This window comes from Crocodylus porosus, unplaced genomic scaffold (assembly GCF_001723895.1).
Source record: "Crocodylus porosus isolate Cpor-Errol unplaced genomic scaffold, CroPor_comp1, whole genome shotgun sequence".
Lineage (NCBI taxonomy): Eukaryota > Metazoa > Chordata > Crocodylia > Crocodylidae > Crocodylus > Crocodylus porosus.
In genome coordinates, this window is record NW_017728918.1 from 3,674,651 (window position 1) to 3,692,489 (window position 17,839).

Sequence of the window (17,839 nt, forward strand, 5' to 3'; positions counted from 1 at the left end):
TGGGAGAAAACTGTGGAGGAGCCTTCATGGGTCTCAATCAGGCAGAAGCCGCTCAAGCAGGGTCCTGTGGCTCTTTAGGATATAACTACATGTCTATTTATGAATGCACTCTTGAAAGTGCTCTTGAACCTAGAGTTGCCACCGCACCAAGTAACACTTTGGTTTGCTCTAAGGTCAGAGCCCAAGACCAGATCCAGATGTGCAACCACCACAAACCTCACGTGTTACCTAATAAATGATGTGTGGCACTGCTAATTAGCAGCACTGGGGCAAAATTTGCTACCAGGATTTCCCAGTAGCAAATAAAACCCCTGAAAAATAAAGTGGCACGACGCACGCCAAAGTGCCACGTGCCGGGACAAACGCGGCGATGGGGAAGCAGGCAGGCTCTTCCATTTCCGTGTGCTGTGGAGCCCCTGCACTGAGGCACCCTGCATCCTAGCCAGCCATTCCCCAGCTGGCTGGGGTGCAATGTGCCTCTGCGTGCCTCGGTGGGGGGCCTCTGCTGAAGAGCTCGTGTGCTGCACACTGTGCCCCTGCCTGCTCCCTTGTCTTGAAACATGCTGCACCCTATCCAGCTGGGGAGTGGCTGGTTGGGGTTCAGGGTGCCTTAGTGCAGAGGCTTCACAGCGCATGGAGTCGGGGGAGCTGGAAGCCTTTGCCCGCTCCCTGGGTGGTTGGGGCACAGGGTGCCTCAGCATGGAGGCCTCCTGCTGGCTTGCCCTGTCCCTAGGCACTCTGTGCTCCAGCCAGCCCTTCCTGCACCACACGGAGCAGCGGGACATTGTGTCCCTTTGCAAACTGCAGGAACAGGCATGCACTGCAGCAGAACGCGACAAAAATGTGCGCTGCTGCTATTTGTGCCATGAAAACACATGCTTCTGCTCCTGTGGACATGGCCCGAGCATGATTTGGCCTCAGCTTAAGTTGAAAACTCTCTCCTGCTCTGTGCAGTGTCAGTGGAGCTGATTCAAGCTCTGCATGGCACAGCCCCTTAAATCCAACAACAACAAGCCTCTCTATTCCTTGTTGAGCTGACTCCACCCTACTTGATTGACTGGAAATTTCTTATTGAATTCCCTGTGTCTGGTTTAACTGAGTGGGGGGTCACTGTTTTTGGCAGGCATGCTTCAAGTTAGCCCCACACCCTACCCGAGTGCTACTCCAATTCCCTTCCCCTGCCCAATCTGCTGCTCTGCTTTCTGCTTCCTGGCCTGTGCTCCCCAACCAATTTGCTGCTCTGCTTTCTGTCCCCTGCCTTATTTGTCACTGTGCTGCTTGTCCCATCTCTGATCATCTGTATGCCACACAATGAGGCTTTCTGGGCCACTTATGGTACCTGTGCCACAAGTTGGCCACCCTTGTTTTAACTCATCGTTTCCCTCATTGGTGACACAGCTGTTCAGTGGACTTGTCTGAACTCCCAGGCATGGCCTCTGACTGACTGATCTACCAGTGCCCTGCAGAGCACAGCTGGATTTTGATCACTGGGAAGTCATACGCAAAGGCACATCACTTAGGACCTGTTAATTGAGAGGTTGTGCCGAAGGCTGAAGCAGTAAGCATTAATCAAATCAGGTACCTCTATAGCAAGTACACCAAATGAACAGAAAAGAAACTGCATATGAACCTGGGACAGAAAGTCCATCAATGTCTGTGCCCCATCTCTTTGTATGAGGACTTTGAGAGGTGTTTGAGGATGTCTGGAGCAGACACATTGGTGGAGGCTGACCAGGAGCTTTCTAGGGTTGCATCCAGGCCCACTGACACTCTGGAGTATGTGCCAGAGGACACCAGACTGGAGGTGGTCAGGGAACTGTGGAAGCAGTTGCTCAGTAAGGACAATACTGTGCCAGAGAAGTGACCAGTGCCTGTTAGAGGGAAGGGTTTTGTTTTGGAAGGATATTTTTGGCTTACATATAGAACAGGGGTCATGCCATGCCATGTCATGGGGTTTGGGGTTTACCTCCTTGCCACCATGAAAGAAGAAAACAGAATGAACAGAGGAACCCCTGTGAAATCTCTCCCAGGTCATGACCCTGGCTAGCATCTATTTTTTAATGCCACCAGATTGTCCTCAGCACTGCCTGGAGATGACAAGATAGGTTTGTGCGGCACTCAGCTCCCCTCCTCTAAATGTTCCTCTCCACCCCCACCCCTCACCACCACGAGGTCCTTAACTGCAAGCAAAGAGTAACTGTAAATGGATCCACAGTTGAATGGCAGGAGGTTTTGAGTGGGGGTTCACAGGAGTCTGCCCTGAGGCTGGTGCTTTTTGCCATGCTTAAGTATGCCAAGATTTGTATGCCAGAATAGAGGGCTCCTTGGACAGGTTCTCCTACCAAGAAAACCCCAAAAGGGACTGAACACATGTCACTGAGTCCAAAAATTGGTGGTGCATTTTGCAGCAGGAAAGTTTTGTGGACTGAGAGGTGGCGTGCCACTTCATCTGGGGGCTGATGAGCAAAGACAAGAGAGCTGCTGCATTATTTCTATAAGGGCTCCATTTTCCTTGACCTCAGGGAACATGGGATGCATGCTGCAGCAAGGCATGTACCACAGCAAACACATTGTAGAAATACTTTGGTGTACCGAGGTCAATCCACAGAAGATGCTGGTGCTTGTGATGGACAGATTGAGGTCCCTGGAGTACAAGAACACAAACTCAGGCATGTGCCTTGAATATTGGTATAGAAGTGCCCTCAGAGACATCTTTCTGTATTACTCATTGGACTTTCTTTGCCTTGTGTTGATTCGTTGTGCATTCCTATCTGCTTCCTCCTCTCCTCCATAGTGTCTTCCCCCCAGCTTCACTACATAACTATCCGTTATGCTTTCCTTTGCCCCTTACCCATCTCACCTTTTCCTTTCAATGTGTTGATCTCTCCACTTTCCTTTCCATTTAAATAATTGACCCCCTTCTCCCCTGCTCTGCTCCAGAAGTATCAGGACACTAACGTGTGTCGGGGTGTTGGTTGTAGCCATGTTGGTCTAAGGACATAGGCAGACAAGGTTCTTTGGGTAGATCCCATATCAACTCAAACAGTTGGAAAAATCCTTCTTAACAAGCTTTCAGGTGCAAACAGTCTTCATAAGGCTGAAGATGGTCTCTGCTTTTCCTGGATGTTGTGATAAAGCAGCCAGAGGCCAGTGGATATGCAAGAAAACCAGTCCGTTAAAATATAAATTGAGGTGGTCAGTACATTTACAATTTACATTTTAATGGACTGGCTTTCTTGCATACCCACTGGCCCCTGGCTGCTTTCCCTTGACATCCAGGAAAACCACAGACCATTTGCAAATGCTTCTTCCACCTGACAAAGGGCGTTTGTGCCCAAAAGCTGGCTAAGAAGAATTTTTCCAACTATTTGAGTTGGTCTAATAAAAGATAACAGATTTGCCCAAAGAACCTTGTCTGCTTATGTCACTAACACAGAATTCTTGCTGCTATCACATCACCACTATGCATCACCGCCCCTACCTGCACCCTGTCTGAAAGGGACCTCTTGGGTCACTGAGAGAGCCTGAGAACCATACTTCTGGGGCTGTCCTGTGCTGTTTCTACCAGACATCTGTGAGCTAAGGCACATTCAGAGCACACCCAAATGGGCAGGGCTTATTTTTCAGTGGCAGGCCTGTTCTCACACAGGATGAGCAGTAGATATACCCCTTGGCGGTTCACAGATATTCGGTGATCAGTTAGTACAGCCAGCTTTTTCTAGCTTATGAGCGCCCAGCTCTTAGCAGAAATGTTATTAGACCCTGCATTTCATGCAATTGAATTTCTTCTGGGTCCTACTGCTTCAGTATTCAAGAACATTCAATTCTCCCTGCTAAATTTGGTCTGCATTGGCAAGTCCTTCTAACTTAGTGCCATCAGCAGATTTCATTAGTTCACTCCCACTTCTTGCAACAAAGCCATTAATTAAATCAAGATCTGTCCCAAAAAACGATCTTTGAGGATTGTTCGAAGGAAATAATTAATCAGGAGGCCCAATGTGGCCTCTACAACTCTCTCTCGATGTGACCTCTAGAACAGGAGTATCCCAATGTCTCTTTCCCATTAATGACATTAGCTTTACAACATTTCCATGATGGTTGAGAAGTTTTATTATTCACAGATGGGAAACTGAAGCATGGATACTCACTTCAGTGGAAACAGATTGGACCCTGCATTACTTGCCCGTAGATATCCAAGACATTTGATAATGGAAATCTAATTTTTTGTGTCCTAGTCCAACGCCTTAACCACAAAGGTCACAGGCACTATCCAAACATGTCGGGTCAAGGTTCAGGGGCTAATGGCACAAACCTGGGAAGTCCAAGAGCTAAAGGGGTCATGAGCCACAGGTCAACCATGTCCAAAGAGCTGAAGGGCATCAGAAGCTGGGTGCAAGAAAGGAGTTAAGTGAGGATGAAGGACAGGAGGAGGTTCAGGCAGGAAGAGGAGCATTAGGGACAGGGAACTGGACTAGGGAATAGGGGATCAAAGAGCAGGAATTACGACTAGGAACTGAGAGCCGGGACTAGGAGAACAGAATCAGGATTAGGCGAATGTCTTGTTGGGAGCCTCAGGAGCCCTGCAAGGGCTGCTGCTCATCTGGAGCAGCCATACCCAAGCACTTCACTAGCACCAGCTGGGGACACTCAGGCCCTTGGCAGCTGGTCCCACCCAGGCTGTTAGGGCCAGCTGGGGACTTCTCTGCCCGCCTATCACCCTGGCTCCCCACAGCCATCCTGAGGCATGTGGGGTGGAAAGATAATTTAAAAGCTCCGTCTACATTTTGACAGGTCTCTGTCTGCAGGAAATACCATTGTGTTGGTATCAGATTCTGGCAACTCTCTCGTGGTTGAAGTCCTGGCGTTATTCAAATATAATGCAGTCTCATGGGAAAATGTCATTGTGAAGAGAATGCAGAAACATTCCTATTCACAATAGACGATACTTATGGGAGGGATAAATTGCATTTGGATGTTTCCTAGGGGTTGTATTTCTTTCAAAAGAATGCTCTTTTAGGGAGTTGGGGGCCTGCCCCTTCCTGTGTGACTCTCTTAATCACATGCTCAGTGGCCCTACAAATTAAAGTGAGAACCTCAAGTTAAGCAGAATGGGCTTTTGCAAATGTTATCAAACAACCTGATGCTGCCATACAATAAAACACAGAGTTGGGACATGTGTGACAAAACCTGAGTATTACTGAAAGTCTCACATGTAGATATATTCCTACAGAGAAATCCCATGGACTTCAGTGGATGGGGCTCATTACGCTTTAGCACTAGCTGTGTCTATCAAGAGTGGCCATGTGCTCTTGCATAGTTTCATAGTTTCTAGGGTCAGAAGGGACCTGAGTAGATCATCTAGTCCGACCCCCTGCCATGGCAGGAAAAAGTACTGGGGTCAAACGACCCCAGCAAGATGTGCATCTAACCTCCTCTTAAACACCCCCAGGGTAGGAGCCAGCACCACTTCTCTTGGAGCAGCATACGCTACTCAATTCATAATGGTTGATGTCTTCAAAGCAGCACATGCAGACAGGCTGCCGAGTATGGATGGCCCTTTGAAAGCCCAAAAGGAGGATCCATAGCTAGACACAAATATTACCAAGATGAGGATACGCTGTAAACTGTGAGTCATGACTGGGAACAAGCCACTTTGGACTCTGGTCTGGAGTGCACAGGAGTGTTCTCCGGAGGCTGGAAGTACTAGCCCCAAGTGCAATTAAAGGTGTGAGAAGAGTGAGTGACAAAGCAATGGCACATTTATGGTGGAATAACACTGTTGCTTATTCCTGGTTTTATCACACCGTGAATTGAACGAACGTGCGGCCAGGTCACTAAAGCTGTCTCAAGGGTAACGTGCCTCAGAGGTCTGGGGAACAGAAAACACAAGGGATTCAGAGTTTTTGTGTATGCTGAGTAAGGAATAAAATGTGCTACACTGCAGCAAAACCAGTTGTGGTTAATGCACTCCACAGAGGAATCTCAGGCTCCAATTCCAGGTATCAGGTTATGCGTTCTGGGATTGTGCGAGGGGCAGATCCAGACTGGCTAACTAGGCACCTAAATGGGATGCAGGTGGAATTTAGGTGCCTGAGTTTCACAAAGTGACACAGAATAACCCCGTTCCAGTGTCCACCTCCATCCCCCACCTCAGGTGCCTAAATTCCTCTGGTGTACATGTAAAAAATCCCATGTGCCTAAATAAGAGCTTCTGAGCATGTACCAAAGCACTCCAGTCTAATCACTGAGATACTTTCCCTTGCTTAAGCTCCACCATGATCCAGAATGAAGATGGGAAGGCGTCTCTCCTCCATCTAAGTCTCTGGAGGAGCCTGAACTCACAGGCAGGCTGTAAATACAAGCAATGTGCACTCATATAATTGGATGGAGCATAAAATATATCCATGGCCCTGATCACCCAAAAACACAGCTGGAGAAGGAAGACCCCATTTTTTGCATAGCAGCTGAGGCATTCACTAGAAAGTAGATGCCTTGAGATCTAGAGCCTTCTCAGACTGCAGGGATTCACTCCCAGGTCTCCAACTTCCCAGGAGAGTGCCCGGTCTGCTAGTTGAGGGAATAGTTCGTTGGGGGGAAAATCCTTCTACTGTTTGTGCTGAGGAAGCTGAGGCACTGGGCATAAAGGAATGCAAAAACCATGTGGCAAGAAGGACGGCAAGAAATATGGAGCATGGCTGTATAGGCTAGTGGTTAATGCATTCCACAGCGAAATCTCAGGCTCCAATTCCTGGCATTGGGTTATTTCTCTTTATTAATCAAATATTGTAAAATGTTTGAGGAGCGATCAGGGCCAGGCCTCAGAACACCTTCCCCCAAGCTGAGATAGAGAGTAACAAGCCTTTTTGGTGGGTCTCCATCTATCCTGAGGACTCTTGCCTTCCTCTCCATACAGTGGCCAAGCTTCTCCAACTGGAGGGGTGCAGAATGCCCCTACCCAGACAGTTTTATAGCCTAGCGGTTATGACACTCTCCTGGCAAGTTGGCAATATGGGTTTGAATCCCTTCAACTGGGAAAAGGCTTAGAAATGAGCTCTCCTACTCCCCAGGGGTGTGTGCGCTATTTACCAGGCTATCCCGTAAAAGGTCAGTGCTGTTAGATGCGGATCCCGAGTGGAAGGAACTTCCTAGAGTGCATTTTTGAATGAGATGCTTCAACCCCAAGAAGGCACCAGGGTTTGGATGCACCTCTTATCTCAATGCAGTGTCTTGTATAGCACACCCTGTTAGGACCTAACTCTGCTGTTATTGAAATCAGTACTTCCATGAACCAGTAAATCTCTAAGGTTTCTTCAGACATGCAGGGAGCCTGCTCCGATGCACTAGAAATTCAGTGCATTGGAGGAGACTCGATTAATCAAGTCTGCTGGAGCGTGGCAACTGATGTTTTGTCAGCCTTTCTCATCACATGTATCAGCGTCACCACGCTGAAAAAATGGTGGTGGTGGAGCTTTGAAATAAAACACGGTTAATGAAGTTTAGGTCAAAGCACCGCACTGCTGTTTTTCAGCATGGGGACACTGATATACATGACGCACGGATGCTTTTAATTAGCGTGGTTTGCTAATTAAAGCACTCGGCGCTGCATCCCAAAGCACATGAAAAATTCCACCTTACCCTATCCATTAACTTCACTGGGAACAAGTTAAACTAGGCATTGCTTTCCTTTCTCAGCGTAATACATTCTTGAAACCTTTAGTGAATCTTATATGTTACAATTAAACATATGGTCATGATATGCAAGTTCTGGATGGAGGTTGCCCCGTAGAAAAGGGCACATAATCAAGCTAAGTTAACTTCTATATGCCACACAATTTCCATATCCTGGTATCATAAAATATATATGCATATATGCACTAACAGTAAAACTTACAACCCCCACCCCCGCCAGAGACCTCATTTGATTCTATAAGGCATTAGATTTTTCTAATTATTTCAATAATTTAAAAATAATTTTCACATCATTGACAGCTCTTGAAAAGCAAACTAAAACTTCAGGTGAACTAAAATTCGATGATGTCATCCAACGTTGCACAACATAGGCTGGATTTAAAGGAACTACATTCTGACTACATCTACATGAAACGTTGACTGTACATTCATTTTGTGCTTGCATGCCCAAGTACTAAATGACTGTGTGGTAACCAGTGTTACTGCACAGTAGCATCCCTCCATGGCTTCCTGGTGAGGCTGACTGCACAGTCATTGGTTACTGGTCGCTGCTTACTACTGCACAGTAGTGTCATATCACGGTTTGTGCCATGCAATGCTACTGCACAGTAAGTATCTCTGTAGAATCTCAACTAGTACACAGTTTTAAATCCAATTGCAAAGCCCAGTATACTTTGGTCACTGAACTTACAAGACTGTAAACCTGGAAGACAGATCACCAGCTTCCCTCATTTATTTAAAATCTTTTTCTCTAAACTTTAAAGTTACTCACAATTTAAAGGTGTAGTTGTACAGTAATCATTTTACTGTCTTAAGAGAAGTTTATCTTATGGTTAGTCTTCAGATCTACATATAGCATACAGTAGTGCATCAACATGTAAAAGGGCAATATAAAAGCACCTTGAATGCATAAACTGTGTAATGACCTTTCTTTTTTTTTTTTAATACAATGCTGTATAACCAGTACCCAACAATAACAGACCCTTGACCTTCACAGAACTAGTTTTTAAAAGACCAATTAGAAATGATCCTGAATCAAGAAAGAAAAGGGTGTTCTTCAGAGCTGGAATTGGACATTATGAAGTGGAGGTTCTGCATTGTCTTCCAGGAAGCAAAAATGGGAATGTTTCTATTTCTAAGCAAATATTATTCTAGGATGTATATGTATAGACTCACACCCTTAATGTGCCTTAAAAATGGCTAATATGCCTTAAATTGGCACATGTAGATGCACCCTCTGAATAGAAAGTCCCGCGTGTTCAAATAAGTGTGGGCTACATGAGCTGAAAGTTCAAGGTTGGCTTGTTTTGCAGAACTCATTGAGACTTTAAAACTCACATTTGGAAAAGATTCATTCAAAATTGTGCTGTCAAAATGGTGTTTCACACAAAAAGCAAAAGAACAAAATTAAAATGTTGTTATCGTCTTTTCAGCAAAACAAATGGATATTATCTGCATTTAGGGTTTTCCTTTGGATTTTTTTTGTTTTCCTCCTTTTCTTTCCCCACTGGAAAAGGAAAATAAAGGGGCGGGGGGAGGTAAGAAGCATGTGAAAGATCACAAAATTCAAGAGTGAAATATATATCTATATATGAATTTCTCTATGCCCACATGGCTCTGTAAAATGATTGATATCCAGCCCAACTGCTCCTCTTCAGTATATTTTTAAATTCCAACATACTCGGTGTAGTGTGGATGGGGCAGTGCATTTCCTTGTTCCTATCTGCTTACGTAAAATGCTCTTTTCCCGACTTGTGGCTCAGCTGATACATTATTCTGCTGTAGGTGTGGCTGCAAAATATGACATTAGGAATAGCAGCATTTAGACCTTCTTTGGATCTTCCTAAACTTTCAGCAATGTTTATAGCCTGACAACTTGGCAGGCTATCTCAGTGTCACAGCTGTAGAGAATGAAGCCTGGAAGTTAAATGTCATGTCCAATGCCTGAACAATTGTAGCTGCTATCAAATTTTCTTTAATCATAAACTCCTGTCTCACATTTGATAGGACCTTTTCACTACGCAGAACCCATTTCCGTTGGCAGCAGGATCCAGGAGAACAGGATGAGTAATGGAGGCAGGAAGCCTCTTAATTCGAACCTTGCCTTTGACATTGACTTGGTGCAGAGCTTTCTACAAATGAGTGATCTTCTCTCTTTAGCCTTGTTTCTTGTTTGTAAACTGTGGCCTCTGGAAGGGTGATTACATGATCCCACCTGAAATGTAAGGAGAAAGCAGGGAGTTGGGACTCCTTTTGTACTTCATTTTAAGGAAACCAGAGAAGAGAGGTGAATGTTGAATCTAAAAGAAATATGTCCTCATGAAGGGAGATGCCTAGAGTCACTGGCTCTTGTAAGAGCACGGACTTGAAATTGGGGTGGTTTTGGCTACAGGTTAATAGTGGGAAGAGATGGTCATTTGGTTTCTGCTTAGTTGTCAGAACAGAAATCCCTTCTGAATACCACAATGGGTTGATAACATCCCTGGGATCCCTGAGGTTCAGTTGTGGACTGTGATTTGCTTATCTGGCTATTTGTTCATGTCAAACACCTGCACCTCCTCCTCCAGAACTTGCTGTTGAGGTTCTGGCTGCACTTTTCCCTGCACCTTTTTATTTATGCACTCCCCATCTGCTGCCCAACTAAGGCCCAGGACCTCCTGGTCAACCTCCTTCTGGATCTGGCCAAGTGTAGCATCTGGCTAACCAGGTGGGAGGCTCTGGCCAGGAGGGTTCCCGGGGACATTGGAGCATTTTTCCTTGGCGTCCTCTAGTTGTGAATCCGACTGGAGCATTCCCGAGCAGTAGCCTCCCGCACTCTTGCTGAATTCGAGGGCTGGTGGGCGCTGTCTGGCGTGCTCTGCTTGGTATCCCCCCAGGGAGCACTTGTTTTGGCCTTTTGACCTTCATGGGCACACCCTGTTTTTCATTCTTTGTCCCCTGTATTGAATTGGTTTTAAAAGAGGCTTTTAGCTGCCCAATAGTGGCGGCCCATGCAATTTTAGTGGGCTAGGCCCATGGTCCTTTTTAATCAAATAGATCAAACATGCCACATTATGGACAAATCTTACTGACCAGCTCATCACAGGGCTAATATACCTATGGCTCAGAGGTATGTAGAGTATAAGCAGTTGGGCTCAGATCCCATTCCACCACTGGAAATCTAAGCTTATGCAGCCACTTAGCTGAAAATAAATGACTTGCCTCAGGACACGAAGCTACCGCACAATAGTAACGAGCTACTGAGCAGTCAGCACCACCAGAAAGCCATTCGGGGATGCTACAGCACAGTAACGCCAGTTATTGCTCAAGCATTTAGTACTTGTGTATGCGAATACTACTGACTGTGTAGTAATAACCGCACAGTCAGCATCTCATGTAGATGTGACCACAGACTCTCAGTGAACATCCTGGTGTATCTCATGAGACCAATCTGTTCTGCCATAGAGATGGGCACAGCTCTTCTACCCTGCCCTGATCACTGCACCACCTTCTTCCCTCTTGTTGAAACTGGGCCACTGGACAAAGACTCCTAGGATCAAAGGGAGAAGCAATGAAAAGAGGACTGATTCTTCACCCCAGTGAGGTGAGCACTCAGCTGGGAGGGAAGGAGCCCTTGGTTTTGTCACCAGTCCCAAAGCTGTTTTTACTTTAAATGGCTATTGGAAAAAATGAATTCAAAGTGCTGGAGTCGCTCATTTGTAAGCTAAACGAGTGAGCACAGGAATCAGTTGCTGTTACTATATGACAAGAATTTGTTCCCTGCAGGTACCTGCAAAACATGGAAATTCTCCTTCATAAAGGTTATTGATATTACAAAATTTAGCTTTGTACCAGAGGGAAAAAACCCCCAAATTCTGACAATTTACGCAAAGCAAAATTCTGAAACCAAAACAAAAAGAACTGACAGTCTTTTAGATGTTTGTTGTTATTTTGACTTGAAATGATGTACTGTATTAGTTTATACATAAACCAAATTAAACAGTTTGGAATGAAAAGTTGCAGCTACAAGGGGTTTTCTTCAAAATAAAATCCCATGCCAGCAAAATCAATTTAATCTCATGGTCGTTTCAACTTCAATGGGACTGTAGTTCTCTTCTAACCAGTTTTACTATCCATCATGATACACTTAAATGCATTGAAAAATGCATGTTTATGACTGATACTTTCAACAGTGCTGAGAGGGACCATCCCAAACTTTTGGGTCTTGTTACATGAATTAGGGTTTAAGATGCTTTTTCTGCATCTGCAGCAAAGACAGCAGGTAGGCAACGAATCCTGGAATGCATAAAAATGATGTTTTGAATGTTTCTTGTCTTACACATTATTATTTATGTAGCAACCAATAGTGTGCCATGCGCTGCCACATGTGAAACTCTATGAGTAGTAGGGAAATAGTGAAAATATACACACCGAAGTGTAAAGGAGCTGGAAGTCTGAGCTGGTCCAATAATAAATGAATTATTATTTACTATCAGAGGCCATGGGGGCAGAAGCTCTCTTCCAAGCTGGGAGGCAAATTCAATAACTCTTGTTCCCAGGCCTGGGCTCAGATGTGTATCCTGGAAAAAAAACACCAAAGAAAACAAAAATAGGGTTTTATTTCTGTAGACCGCTTGGCATATTTTAAAAAAGCAATCAAAATACTTTTCATTAGACATGGGCCATTAGACTGGCAACTTTTATGTTAAGGGAAGTGTTTAAAAAGCTGTCTGAAATGCTCTTGCCATTTACTTAGTTTTAAGCTCTCACAAAATGTATGCAAGTGCCTGAATATCAGCGTCTACAGATAAGAACAATCTCTTACAAAAGTAGCTGCTGTTATCTCTTAGCACATGCGCTTGCTGTAAATGTATCTGGCATCCAAATAGAGCTATTAAAGAAATTCCTCATGCAGTAAGTTTCTTCACTGAAGTCGCCTCGTTAGAAGCACAATCGTGTAGTTATAATTTTGACACATGCCAACAAATCCTCATAGAAATTAGACCTATGCAAATATTTCAAAAGTAAGTACATGAAAATGGATTCTAGAAAAGAAAATAATTGGCTGACACAACATTTTTTAATGTTACGCAGGATTGCTGTAATGTATCCAAGAAAGCCTTTTACCTTACTTACTAGTCATAGTCAAAGATTTCTATAACCTTCTGGAAGTACAACTAACTCTTGCCAAATTGGTTTATTTGATTTTACTGCATGATTTTGAAGAATGTCATCTATGTTCATTCATTGTAAAAGTAGCATTAATCCCCACCCTTTTGTATGTGAACTTTTCAAGAACAGATGCAATTGCTATTTGGTGTTGAAGATATATATGGTATCTTCTGGAATTGAGTGAGATTCGGTCCTTGTAACCTCTTTCCTAGTTTTAATTTTAACCTTTAAGTATTTCTTGTACTTAACCCCCCCCAAACCAAAACAACATATTTATTGCAAAACTCCAGACAACCAGCTTTTATGAGCAGCTTACTCTCCCTGCTACAGCTACCAAAAAATGACTTCAGAAAGTAGGGAGCTCTAATGATCATAAAGCCCAACATATATAACCGCGTGAGTATTGCGCATCTGTCTCCAAATGTATTGCCGGTATCTTTTGCAGGTAGTAATATATATTTTCTATTTTCCATTGGAATGAGTTTAGGCAAGCAGTGAACCATACAGATAAAAAATGGGTGCCATACAGACTGCATTTTACATTATGAGCAAATCTACTTGCTTTTTATTCCCCGTTTTTCCATTTGTGCCAAAACATTCATATGCACCACTCCATCACGTAAAAGGTGCATTCTTCCAAAATAAAAACTACATTTAAAATCATTTGTCTTTTTTATTATAAATTTACTTTTAATGTAATCCAATTTAGAAGAAAATCTCACAACTTTTTGAACAAGCTCACATATTTTTTATGTAGCTTTCCCTTTTCCCTGCCATGAGATTATCACCTGTAGCTGAATAGGTCTGTGGGCTCAACCAGTAAAGAAATCTCTATGCAATACCCACCTCATCAGAGACTTCATAACATGCCATTTAGTGCTTCACAATGTAGGGGTGGGAGGAAGTTTTCAAAATCAAAATGATATTGTGACAGGATTGCCTCTTCTGGAGTCCTTTTATCGGTGACCCCACCCTCCTGTTATGGGCTAACCGCCTGCCTTCTTGCCTGCCATGCCTTGATCTTAATTGATTAATTGATGTAATTAAGCAGGAGGCTGCCACACTGCTAGGGAGCACTATTAGCAGCTCCTTTTCCTCCCCTACACCACAGGCCAAGCCTCACAGATGATGCTGACATGGTTTGATCTGGGCCTTTTTGTAATTTGGCCCTCCCCTTGTCCTCCCTGGGCTATCTCACACTGTACCTTCCTGGCACTCAGGCTCTCCACAGCCCTGTTTGGCACTGTGCCTTCACTGATGCTCACTGCCCTCTCTCCCTGGGGCTGAGGTTCCCACACTGCTGCAGGTCCCTTATGAGGCCTCCTCCATCCCCTAATAGCCTCAACCAAACTGCTGGTCAAAAAGCAAACACAAACACAAAGTCCCTGGGCTATAACAAATCCAAGCCACCCAGCTAAAACATCATTCAATCCCTACCAGGGAATACTCCATCCCATAACAGCATCAGGAGCTGCTTGTGCAGTCAGGCCGCTTTTCTTTTCTCACTTAGGCAGAGCTCCTTCCCCCTGGCTGCCAGCAGGGAACTGCCCTCCTGGCCTCAGGCCTGGGGTTTATGCGGGAGGCAGGCCCTGCCCCTTCCGGTCAGCTGACCAGGTGCAGGTGTGGCCAATTCCCTCCTTAACCGGTTGTCCTGGCAACCAGCACCTAGGTTCCTGTCTCTGCTCTGAGAGTAGCAGGCACCTTAGAGTCCTGTTACAGATAACTATTTCCAAAGTCTCTTTCCAGTTCTGCTCCTTGTCCCATAATGGACAGGACTGGGAACCCAATTTAAAAACCTATGAGTGCTGAGAATATTGCTTTTAATATTAGCAGCTTGAGTCCATCTTTAATAAAACTGTCAACTCTCAAAAGATAGAAAGAATGCAGATAAAGCAAAGATCTTTTCACATCACTGTTAATAGCTGGACCAAGGAAGTTTGAGAAGCAGGAGAAACACTATTAGCTCATGAAGCCCTCATGAAATATGGAAAAAGCATTGAGCTTGGAGAGGAAAAAGCCATGAATCTTTCAAGCCACTGAAGGAAACAAGGCAAATAAAGCAACAGTTGGGTTGGAAATGGATTTTGTTATTTGTTCATTTTTTTAATGGGAACTTAAAGGTCACATTCTAGAGACAAGGCTTTCCCTGGGGAGGAAGTACAATGCTCAACATCCTTATAACAACAAAAGAAAAAAGGACACTAGCACACTGAAAAGTTCATTGTGTGTCAGTCCTAGCTTATAGCTCATAAGCAATTCAAATTTTAAAGGAAAATAAGATTCTCCTTTGTCCAGAGTTTTTGCTGGTTTGTAGGATGTGCCAGTCTCTCATAATCCCCTTGTATAAAAGAGGTTGAAAGGCAAAAGCAGCCCTGAGAAAGTGGTCATGGAATTGTTGCCTCCCTCGGGCACCTTGTGCCGGCAACAGCTTTTTACAATGAAGAATACCACAGTCCTTGCTCAGGAGTGCACATTAGGAAGTAATTGCTCCATATGCCTGATAATACTGCAGCCAGACCCCCCAGAGTCACCTTCTGCATTTAATAAAAACAGCTCCAAACTGCAACTGGTACCTGTTCTCCTAATAAGACCTAGGGGATGGACTCAGGGGGAAGGCAATATGGTTTTCTTGTCTCCCTCCAAATCTGATATTTGAAAATTTGTTCCCATTGTATGCTGGACCTTCCAAGACCAAGACCCTTTCCACATTTTTCACGAGACGTGAGAGAGGCACACCCTGCCCACCCCACTGAGAGTCAAGTGATCCCAGAGGTGACAAGAACCTGTACTAGATCCGGGGCCCTCAAGATCCAGCCCCTGTCACTGTGTGAGCCAGCCCACGGGGCCTAGATCAGGCATTCAGGGCAGTGCAGGGCTCAATCCTGGCAACTTGGGGCCAAACAGAGGTAGTGAAGGGCCCTGTAGCAGGGTACCAAGGTGCCTGCTACTGGAAAAGCAGCAGTATGGGCTCAGGTGCTAGTTGCTAGGGGCAACCAAGAGGAGCTAAGGGCCCACACCTGGTGAGTCAGCTGACCAGAAGGGCAGGGCTGACCACTATAAGACCCAGAGAGGAGGCTGGGAGCCCTCCCTCTCTCTCTTTCCCTCCCTGCCTGCTGGCAGCCAGGAAGGAGGAGCACTGTTTGACCAAGGAAAAAGGCTTGGCCCTGAAGGTGAAAAAGGGAAAAGGCCTGGATGTACAAGCCACTAGCTACATGGGTGAGAGATGTGGTATGGTTTTGGTGAATGTTTTAGCCAGGAGGCTTAGATCTGCTTTATAGCTGATTGGCTTGTGTTATTGCTTTTGTTGTTGTTGTTAAACTGGAGGGCTGGATGAGGCTATTAGGGGTTGGAGGAGGCATCATAGGGGCTCCACGGTAGCACAGGGACCCTGGTGCCAGAGAGGCCACAACATTCAGGGGTGCACTGACCCCAGCCCTGAGAAGGGGGGCAGAGGATTGGAACGGGGCCAGGTAAGGTCGAGGCCACCTGCGTCCTAAAATGTGAAGCCAGAGGGTGGGCAGTGGGGCGTGGCAAGCCAGAGGGTGGGCAGTGGGGCGCAGAAAGGAAAATCGGCCAAACAACATCCGGTACGTCTGCAAGGCTTGGGGCATGGTACAGGGGTGGTTGGAGCCATGCATAGCCCATAAGGCCGTGGTGCACCGGGTCACCCAAGATAGAACTGAGACTGAGATACATCAGAGCACCATGTCAGAGAGGACTAAGGGCAGCCTCCTTTAGACATTGTTAACATCAAAGACATGGCGGACGAGATGTGAGTTGGTTGATTTGGTTTAACACCAACTTGGCATGGTGGGGGGTGCTAGGGGAGATCACGGCCACCCCTAGGACCCCACACGGTCACAGGCCCCACGGCCTAATCCCAGCACAAGTGGCCAGGAGTTGGCAGTATGGACTCCAGGTCCCAATGCCAATATGGAGGGGCAGTGGGGGCCCCCCGGATCCAGTCCCAATGTGCAGGGGCCAGCCAAGGCTCCACTGGTTCCAACCCAGGCATGCAGGCCTGATCTGGGGACGATCAGACCATGGGGCCAAAACATTGAGTGTCACTCCGCTAGATGGTTCAAGAAATTCCTTCTCATTCCTTGCTTATTCTTCCAAACCCCAGGGAACATGCAAGCTTACGTTTAGGCCAGCCTAACCAGGGTGAGGTTGATCTAAATGACCACTCATGCAAGCATTCAAAGGGCTTAAATTGGTCCAAAAAATGCCACACATGCTCTAAGTTGGTAGAATATTTGTTTGCCCCATGGAAGACCTGGGTTCAATTCCTAGACGTGCATTAGCCATCAAGGCACTGAATGTCTGGGCGCAGTCTAGCATTTGGATAGTGAGTGTCTCAATGGTCTAAAGGAGGAGAAAAGGTCCAAGCAGCCTCCACTCCTTCATACTTCTGGCATATGTGTCGTCGAAGGTCTTGGTGACCTCTCATGCATACACCATGATCTAGAAAGATGTATGGTTCACTACTACTGTATTTTCCCAAAGAAATAATTTCCAGCTTTGCCAAAAATGGTGCATTCTTATGAAAACGGTTGGTTTTTATAAATTAGTGTTTTCTGATGGGGGCAAGGGGGAAAATTTCATTGGAAAAATTTAAAACACTTTTATTCCTAACAGCTGCTTTTACATATGAGTAAGTATAGTTTTACTGATGAAAACTGCTTATTCTGGGATAGAAATCCTAAGGTTCAAACAAATCTTCTGACAGGTAGAAAACCAGTAGTGCAAAGAACAAACAGGATTATTTAGTGATTTAAAGCACTGTCTATTTAGGATAGTAAATTTAGCTACAATTGATCAGCAAAGAGAGGATGACCACAGCAAAATAAAGAGCAAATAATCACTACACACTTTGACTATGCAATATTTATTGATGCAGGCAGTACCAATGAAGCAGTTCAATGCAGTAAAGTAGTATCATCATATAGTAGGGGCCCAGAACTTCATTTACAAAGAACAGAAAACATCAGGATCAGGG